The sequence below is a fragment of the Littorina saxatilis genome, linkage group LG11 (genome assembly GCF_037325665.1).
Source record: "Littorina saxatilis isolate snail1 linkage group LG11, US_GU_Lsax_2.0, whole genome shotgun sequence".
Taxonomy (NCBI): Eukaryota; Metazoa; Mollusca; class Gastropoda; order Littorinimorpha; family Littorinidae; genus Littorina; species Littorina saxatilis.
Window position 1 is genome coordinate 22,531,404 of NC_090255.1, and position 10,579 is coordinate 22,541,982.

The window sequence follows — 10,579 nt, forward strand, 5'->3', positions numbered from 1 at the left end:
TTCGTTTGTGGTGACCGGCGTCAGTGAGGCAAGTGTTCAGAATGTGACGCCGGCGTGACCTTGTGGGAGGTCACCTAAGTTTGTAGAGTTCTTCTTTATTTGGTGTTTAACGTCGTTTTCAACCACGAAGGTTATATCGCGACGGGGAAAGGGGGGGGGGGGGGGAGATGGGATAGAGCCACTTGTTAATTGTTTCTTGTTCACAAAAGCACTAATAAAAAAATTGCTCCAGGGGCTTGCAACGTAGTACAATATATGACCTTACTGGGAGAATGCAAGTTTCCAGTACAAAGGACTTAACATTTCTTACATACTGCTTGACTAAAATCTTTACAAACATTGACTATATTCTATACAAGAAACACTTAACAAGGGTAAAAGGAGAAACAGAATCCGTTAGTCGCCTCTTACGACATGCTGGGGAGCATCGGGTAAATTCTTCCCCCTAACCCCGCGGGGGGTGTTTGTAGAGTGGATGGATATCGTAACACTGCGGATAAGGCGACGGGGTCTTTCGTGGATAGCCCTCGAGTTGAAGGGCGGTGTAGAGACCGATGATGTGGCATTATGCGGACCAGGTCTGGCGTGAAAGATAAGGCCAGCTGTATATGGTTAGCGTCGACGTTGACCATGTGAAGGGGGTGTTACGGCGAGGCTGCCGTGTAAAGTGTGATGTACCATGTTGTGGTTTTCCGACTTAGGAGTGGGGTAGACTGATTTAAGGGGGTGTGGTGAACGGATCATGTGCCAGGTTTGACGTAATTATTGTACACAGCACAAGCAGCACAACAAAATCATCAAATACGTCATCACAAAAAACCCAATATATCATATAAACAAAATATCGTACTAATTTATTTTCTTTACACACCGAACCAAATAATATACCATTACCGTTCAGAAAAAAACCACCATGTCAACACTACCACACAAAAATGCAACCTTTATCCTTATCAACCCGGTTAGTTGATAATATAGCATTTCTCTTTCAATGTGTTCTCTTGTATGCCTAAGCTCACACCGTATAACCGGTTGATACGAAGAAACTACCCACGCTCCGGTTCAATAGATTTCAGCTCTCACGCGGCGGCAAAGCGAGGTGAGTTGCTCCACAAATTGCATCATAACTTTCACAAAAAGACATTTTATCGTATTATTGTTGTTTGCACTTTAGCATAAGAAGTATGCGTACCATATTCCCGAATTATTTTATTATTTAAATGCACTTGTAAAAGGGGAGCAGAGAATATTGACACATTTCAAGCGTTCTGCGCCAAAATGTTGACTTTTCATTGTTATTATGGAATATTTAATGCAAGTAAAAGATTATAGTCAACGGGAAAGTCAAGATTAATCAATTCTTGAAACATGAGTGTACTTGTTGGTCTTTGAAAAGTTGCAATTCGATTACATGTCAAGAAATCGCGTAGCAACCCTACAAATTGCCGGTTGATACTCTCACGCTCGGTAGGGTGAGACTCTCACGCAAAGTTTTTATTCTCTGGTTGAGACTCTCACGAATGATTTTTGCTTTATTTGAGCAAAAAAAACCCAACAATTTACTCGTTTATGCCGGCAATCTTTATTTGTCCGGTATTTTGCCACTGATTCCTGTTCTCTTCCTCCCCACCCCCCCCCCCCCACACACACACATATATACATGACCCCTCTCCCCATCATAGAGTTGTTATGATCCATTTTCCCCTATTGTAGTTTCGGCAAACTCGGGGTGTACCGCCTCTGGCAGACAGTATGAGCTGTCATTCATACCCTAATACACCCTTGATAATGTAAATGTCCGAGAAAACCCAAACTGTTGCAGATCCTCTGTTATTGGGGAAAACAAGGATCATGGTGATTTTCTTGTCATGATTCACTTGAATTTCTGCTTGTTCATGATCAAAAACTATATTTAACTACATTTCTAACAGTATAAGAGGCATGTTTGGAAGTGGATTGTGGAGTAAATATGTAAACCTGAAATACATGAAGTAAATACTAATACTTTGGCTCGGCTCGTTGATTTCATTAGAAACTCTCCTACTCTTTGTCTTAGTGAAGTTAGTCAGGTCTCTGATCAGATCTTCGTCCTCGCTTGATTTCTTCTTCTTCCTCTTCTTCTTCTTCTTCTTCCGTGGTAGGACTGGGTTCTCTCGAACGTTGAAAAGTCCTGCAGGTTGTCCATACACTTTTGGATTTCTGCCGTTCTGACCCAGTGACTGTGTAAAAAACATATCTCAGTGACGCAACATGCTCTCTCCAACGCTGGTGTCACTCACGTCAGTTTCAATTAAAGTGACAATCACTTTGCCTTTGCCGACTCTGATTCTGAAACAGACCAGATCTGCAAGTCAATCGATGCTTTGTGGATGAATGCTGGCGGGACCCTGTCTGTCAAACTGTGAGAGAGAGAGAGAGAGAGAGAGAGAGAGAGAGAGAGAGAGAGAGAGAGAGAGAGAGAGAGAGAGAGAGAGAGAGAGAGAGGTTTTAAACATTAAGAGACTACATAAGAGATTTTGCATCAAATCCAAACAGGTAAACATGCTAAGACATGAAATATTCTCCGTTTTCCATTTGAAAAACTGCGTGAGAGTCGCAACCGAGTATGCGTGAGAGTCGCAACCTTTCAAAATAAAGCAAGCGTGAGAGTATCAACCGGCAATTTGTAGGGTTGCTACGCGATTTCTTGACATGTAATCGAATTGCAACTTTTCAAAGACCAAAAAGTACACTCATGTTTCAAGAATTGATTAATCTTGACTTTCCCGTTGACTATAATCTTTTACTTGCATTAAATATTCCATAATAACAATGAAAAGTCAACATTTTGGCGCAGAACGCTTGAAATGTGTCAATATTCTCTGCTCCCCTTTTACAAGTGCATTTAAATAATAAAATAATTCTGGAATATGGTACGCATACTTCTTATGCTAAAGTGCAAACAACAATAATACGATAAAATGTCTTTTTGTGAAAGTTATGATGCAATTTGTGGAGCAACTCACCTCGCTTTGCCGCCGCGTGAGAGCTGAAATCGATTGAACCGGAGCGTGGGTAGTTTCTTCGTATCAACCGGTTATACGGTGTGAAGCTTAACACTCACAAAAACTCTCGCACACGGCTTTACAGTAAAGGCATCTTACTATATCACCACATCATGAGGTAGATACGAGATCATTACCCAAATATATGTGTCAACCATAATTCCCGTTCATCAATTGTAGGGGTTTCTGCGCCTAAATCGTAAATAGGTAGCTTTACGGGCCAATGGCACTGAGGGCTTAACTTTGGACTTTTAACCGACTACTACTCAGACGTTACTGATCTCCAGAAATAATATGTGATGAAAATGGGGAAAAAATCGCAACGATACATATGGGTTACGATACACTCGCGAGTTTTATGTGCAAGATATTATTTAGCCCAGTTGAATACTAGTAGCATTGTACATTAGCTGAATCACTCAAATTCAGCCTACCGAGTAAACGATCATTAAAAAAAATATATATATAAAATCATGTTAATTTCACACAAATACAAGAACCAACACCCCGCATGAATATCATCAAGCACATCCAACTTAATATAGTACTGTAAATCATTTTGTAACGTAGGCGTTGGCGCCATTGAATAATAGAGTACAAAGCATAATGCTTATAGTCAACATATTGCGTTGGTTTAAAAACAATATAATAGGGGGAAAGAATGATTAAAAAAAAAAAGAAGTAAAAGAACACAATTTAAATATGTTGTAAGGTATAACATTTACGAATTAGGTTGTGACTAAACACGTCAAAGGTTTATTCAAACTTTATTGCCTATTAGGAGGTTTATATGTATACCAATTGCAGAATACTTACATGTAACTCAAACTTTTGGATCACCGATTGTATAAGAAGAACCTTATACTAGTTCATAATTGAACAACCGTTTTTCCATGGCATTGTTATATAAAACAATTACCAAGCAAATAATAATAATACCACATTTATCAGTATAACATTAACAAAACACAACAAACCTTTTAAATAAACAATTGTTTAACTTTAAGGTTAATTTCAATCGGTCAAATTCCGAATTGATTACACACAACTAACTTAGTATTGTGTGTAGTAATGTCCATCCATATTAAAAAAAATTAGCAAAGGACATATGTATATACTAGAATGAATACCCGCTTCGCCGGGTAGCCGGCTTCGCCGGGAAGAAGTACTTAGAGCCGTACGCCGGCTTCGCCGGGTCCGAACTATGGACCCGCCAAGCTTAGGTCCCTCCCAGATTCGTGGAATGGGAACAGCACGAAAATGATTCAGTGGCCATAATGCCATTCCTGACCATATCGAGTCCCATCCTTGTCGACGAATGTAACCGTGTTAATCACCTTTGGAGGCGAACTCCACTCAAACAGGACTGAGCAAGTTATGGCTTCTCAAAGGAAGGCCAGTACATAAAATTACACAAAAGCCGCCAGACCACATCACAAACAGAACTGAAGAATGCACAGGTGTTGCTTACATAGAGACACACACACTCACACACACACACACACAAACACAGAGAAGCCGTATCTATAGAGAGATAGATGACAGTGTATTTTTCGCGTGGCTATAAATTGATTCGACCTTTGCACTTTTACAGTGAGGATAATTTACGGGTCCAATTTACGTTCTGTACACTGCGTTGACCTTCTAAAAATAGGTAACAGTAACAGAACGCCGGGAATATCCGAAGACGCTCAGCGCAGTGGACAGCGCAGTGTAGTAACTTACAACTGAACGGGAAAGCCACACGAAGGAAGGGAGATAAACGCCAAACACTGGAGAAGATAAGGAAGAGTTACTTATAATGGTGAAATGAACACAAAAACGAAAATGAGTTCAGCGCTGCGCGCTGAGAGCACGTGTTGAAATATCTCATCGATGATATTGTGTCCGGGGTGTAGCTGAATACGGTGTCCAAATTTGAAAAAGATCCACCGAGAACTTTGGCGTTGTGATGTGGTGTAGCGGCTATGGTGTGTCGGTATGGGGGCCCGGGTAAGCTGAGGTGGAACCAAAATAGCTGAGGTGGAACCAAAATCGGTTCCGCGCTGCGCGCTGAGAGCACGTGTTGAAATATCGACCAGGTTGTGTCGTGTCCCGGGTCTACTTGAATATGCCCACCAAATTTGAAGCAGATCCATCGATAACTTTGGCCGTGCATCGCGCACAGACACACAGACAGATACACAGACAGACACACAGACACTAGTCGTATATATGTATATATATATTTATAAGTTATACTTAATTAAATATAACATAGATTAAAACCACTATAAGAATACACCAGGACGCAAGGTTGAACCGTGAAAATAAGCTTTTCTGTTTACCATTTCATTGACGGATGCCAGGTTCCGTTGAAAAAGGAAAAATGTCAAAGGAAAGGTCACCTATATTCATACAGATAATAAGTGTTTCCTTATGAAAACGAAGCACTTTAGGTCAATCAGTTCATTGTCCGGGGCAGGCAATTTCGGTGGGTCAATTGAGCCGCTCGCCACGTCCTTGTGGGGGCCCGAATTGTGTCATAATGAGCAACTGTGGCTCTCTAGAGTGAGGTAACTAAGATAGTGTTGGCGCATTACACGAAGACGCGACAAGGGTCGCTGACAAGGTCATTATGTGAGTCACGGGCACAAGTAATACAGATACTATGGGGTGTGTATCTCAATAGGCCGGTTGGTCACTGAAGTGGACCATAATGGTGTACAGACGTAATACGTTTACGTAAGTAAAACAATAATACATACAAAATCAACACAATAGTTATAAACATTAAAATTAAATTCTAAAAGTGGTGACCTTTCGTTTGGAATCGGGGTAACCTTGCGTTCCGTTGTAAATCAAATAATAGCAACAATAAATTGAATGGTGGAAAAACGAAACAAAAATAACAAAATCCAAAAAGGTGTTGCAAGCATGTTTGTAATTGAATTATTGGTAAGGGAATGGTTCTGCAATTGGGTTGTTTCTCATCATCACTTAAATCAGCATTGTGTAGGTCGATGCGCATTGTTTGTAATAAGGTCTTGGCTTCTTGAAGATTGTTATCAGACGGGCGTGTAGACAATGTGGCGACGGAGGGTTGATCTGGGTTGACGTCATCGAGTTCACCCAACACATCCGTGATAGAACAAAAGAAGCCTATGGTGTGGTCTTTCTTCAGTGAAACTGACCTTGCAGTGGGATTTCTAATGGTGCAAATCGCACGGTCATTAGAAACAGTCACGAGGGTACGAGCAGCAATAGCATTGTCATTGGTTAACATGGCTGAACGGGCCTCTATTACACCAATCTTGTCCATTGTTCGTACGCGAACAGTCAGGGTGACGTCGGTCCTTGGAGGTATGGACAACTTGCAAAGGAGTTGAACTGGTGGTGTGAAATCTTCGTCCCGCTTCAAAGGGAGCGCGGTCATGCCGTTGTAGAGTTGTGACTGGTTTGAAGCGAAGTCAATATTAGCCTGATGAGCTGTGAAGAAGTCAACACCTAGGATCAAGGAGAATGCGACGCTGTCAAGTACCATGAACGAGTGTGGAATTGTGAGTCCTGAAAACTTTAATGACAGCGTAATTTTTCCCAGTATGCGAAGTGGTTGACCTCCAACTCCATTCAACTTAGATAAGTTGCTTGGCTCTAGTTGAGTGCCTTTTTTCATGAAGGTAGAAGCAAGAGTGTAGCTAATACATGACACATCAGCGCCGGTGTCAAGTAGCGCTCGACAGTTCGTGCCATTGACAAACAATGAGACCTTACTGCAGTTGGTCAGGGAGCGTATGGTGGGGGTGGACGTAGGTTGGGTGTCGAAGCGTTGATCCTTGCTTACCCTAGACCTGGCTCTAGAATAACCAAGGGAAAATTGCTATTGTTGTCTGTGTTTTTGAAGGCACGCTGATGCGATATGGCCCAACCGTAGGCAGTGGTTGCACTTGGCCGAGCGAAAGCGGCAGGTTTCCCGGTTGTGTGGGCCTCCACATGAGCGACACGGAGTGGCTTGTCGACGAAAAGGGTCGTTTCCTCTGTTTTGCTGGTTGGATGATTGTTGATTGGAGTAGGAGGAAGACCTTGGTAAAAATTGCTGTTGTTGAGTTGGGCAACTTGGCCGTTGGTTATCATACGTTCCTCGTGGGTGCATAGGTCTGGGAGAGAAATAAGTATGTTCTTGGCGAGAGGGAGCCGAGTAGAGTGGCTCTCTGTCCGTGGACTTCATGCGGTTGAGATCCGCCTGAAGATTGCCGATTTGGTCTCTTAGTGTGGTGAGAGCAACTTCCACCCTATCCGAGGAGGCGTCCTGAAGAATGGATGCTTTCCTGGCGCAGTCCAAGGCTTCCTCAAATGTCGTTGGACTTCTCACCATTACGAACTTAGAGATGGAGGGAAGAAGTCCTGCCACGGTCGTGTTCATGATGTCCTCGTCGGTCTTATTGAGCTTGAGTCCTTTTTGCTTCATATCTTGGAAGTAGTCTTCCACACATTCATGAAGTTGTTGTTTTCTTTCCTGAAATTGTTTTAACATCACCCATTTCATGGACTGATGAGGCTGGTAACGCCGGCGGAGTGCAGCGGTCAGGGAGGCATAGTTGGCTTTTTCTTCTGGTGTCAGGCCTTCATACCAGATTTGTGCTTGGTTCTTTAGGAGAAGAGGAAGAAGCGATGCTTGTTGCTGATGATTCCACTGTTGCAGCGCTGCATATTGGTCTAATCGGCGTAGCCACAAGTCAATGTCCTCAGAGGATTGGCCGGAGAAAGGTTCAGGGAGAAGTGACGTCGGAATGTTCATGCGGTGTGCAGCTAAGGGCTGACCAGTGGCCATGATGGGTTGTTGAAGGATGGAGGGGGACTCTGTTGTGGTCGTGTCAAAATATAACTGTCGTGTGGGTCCGTTAAGCCTAACACGATTGTTGGAGGGAGGGAGAAGCTGACGGGTGATAGTGGAGGTGGAGGGTGAAGGAGGATCGTCTGAGACAAGGGCGTGAACTATTGAACGGGGAGGTGTAGAGGGGGGTGTATGAAAATCAACAATTTCAGAGGAATGTGTCACAGGAGGAGAAGAAGCGAGAACAGAGGGAACCGAATCAGTGATAGTAGCCGTAGAATTATCCGCCGCAATCGGTGGGTTCTGTGTGGCGGAGGTGGGAGGAGTAGACGAACTGATAGGGACGGCGAGAGACGAGGGAATCGTAACGGAAAGAGAAGGTGGTGAAGAAATGATGATGGTGGGAGACAGGGGGGGTCGAGAAGAGAAATTCAATTCGTCATCTGAGTCAACCGTATTGTCGGAGTCAGTTGCTGGGTCAATTAAGTGACCTTGTTTTTGTTCTGACCTGGGGGGAGTTAATTGTTCTGTCCTTTCGTCTAAAATTTCGTGCAAAGCGTCAAGTTGTAAACGTCTAGAATGTTGCCTAGTTATTGGTCTAGAAAACGGGGTATCACTATGTGTAGAAGGAACCTCCTCATCAAAAACATTAGACGTTGCCATGGGGACAAATAAATAAACATCTATGGACTAGCTTCATATCAACGTCAAAACAACAGCACAGGTGTATAAAAGGTATAAAACAAATTGTAACTAAGCTGCAAACATGGAATGGAAAATGTGCATGCACTGAACAATAAAACAATCTCTGCTTACAAACAAATACAATTCTGCAACATCTCCGCTGAAAGAAAAGGACTGAACGAACAAATAAGCTCCTACAAAAATAATCAACCCTGGAAGGTACACATCATGAGAAAAACGAACACGAAAATACGCTAATGAACCTTAGCGAATCCAACATTCTTCATTTTAAGAAGAAGAGAACAACACACGAATCTGCCTTTAAGGGTTTGCTTCAAGTGCGTCATTCATCTCAACCACACAACATGACGGCGAGAACTCACACAACAAAATCACAACAACAGAGAAGTTAGCAGGTTGGGGAGAGAGGGGGTGGATTGCTTGGCATGTGAGACTGAGGTAGGAGGAATCCTATCTCCACCAGATATCGCACGGGGAGTTCAGTTCAGGCGCAGTCGCATCCAGACTCCCTTATTTTTAAGGGAGGGAGAACTTGAGCCCTTGTAAGTCACTCCAGTACACGCGTTCGGAATGCACGATAAGCGTGTGATAGATACGGTTAGTTAAAACACTTCCCTCGGCCTTTGGGAACTGGACACTGAGAGCCGAAGGCACAGCTCCTGTGCCCAGTCCATAAAACAAGAGGCACATACAATACACGCACAGGGGTAGAGGAGACGAAATAGATGAACAAGAATAATCAGATATGTAATAGTTTTACTGCATTATAACAAACATTTAGTGTTAATGCTGCTACATTTAAATTAAAGCCATGTTTTTTTTAAGGTGTGACGTCATTTTCTGTTTTTGTTTTTGTATCCGGGGTTGTAAGAATTTACATGACAAATACAGAAATGTGATCATGCAGCCGAGTTGCAATGATACAGGCAACACAGATTCCAGGCAGTTCGAGTTCATTCCGGTTATGCGGAGGCATTTGCCTGTGTGAACGGTGACATTCCGGAACCGGAACTAGTTTCGAGGTTGACCATGGGCAGCGCCATTTTGTTGTGAAATACGTCATCAATTTGTGTGCACAGAAAGTTGTGACATCCGTCACCCTATGGGAGGGGTGAAGGCAACATTGTTGTTCATCTGTAGAAAGTTGTGAAATCCGTCACCCTATGGGAGGGGTGAAGGCAAAATTGGTCATCACTGAGTTTGTGTAACACAGGAAGTTGTGAAATACGTCACCCTATGGGAGGGGTGACGGCAAAATTGTTCAACAAAAACATCAGAGGTCGAATTGTGCAGGGTCAACCGTAACAAACTCAAACCGAGCCATTCATACTTACTTGTATTTGAGTGACTTATATACCGACATTTTTATTTCTTATTTTCAGCACAGGTGTAGGAAAAATCATGAACCAAAATGTTATTTATTTTCTAATTTAACATATTTTTTTTACAAATGTGACTGTGAATGCCCCTGCTAAGGAGCCTTCTGTGTATCTAGATTCTTTTTGTTTTGCTTGTGTTTTTTAGTCATGTTTCTAGCTTGACTCGCATGCGACTTTCCGTGGTGGTGGTTTCCCCTTTTTCTGATCTCCTTCTCACCTCTTTTCTTTCACTTTTCTCACTTTTGTCCCTAATTGTTCCCATTTTGCAACCACCTCTGTAGGTTCGCGTGCGGGTCTAGCTCGCTCTTTATCTTTTATTTTTCTTTATTAAGTATGAGCGTCCTGGTACGAACTTTGTTTTGTTATAATGACGTTAAATATTGTAACGAACTAATTTATAAACAAGGTAGTGTGGCCGGCGTTTTTCTGATTTTAATTTCATGTGCCTGTATGGCTCACGCTGGACAGCCTATGGAGTTTTTCCCCGGAGAGCACGGGACGCATGTTTTGCAACAGTAATATTGTAGTAACGCGCAGTATTTTTAGTTCACCTCTGTGGTGGATAGCCTGTATTCGTCGTCACTTACTGGGAAGCCGTTCACGGAACAGGATGTTTTAGGATAGATAGATTTTTTTGC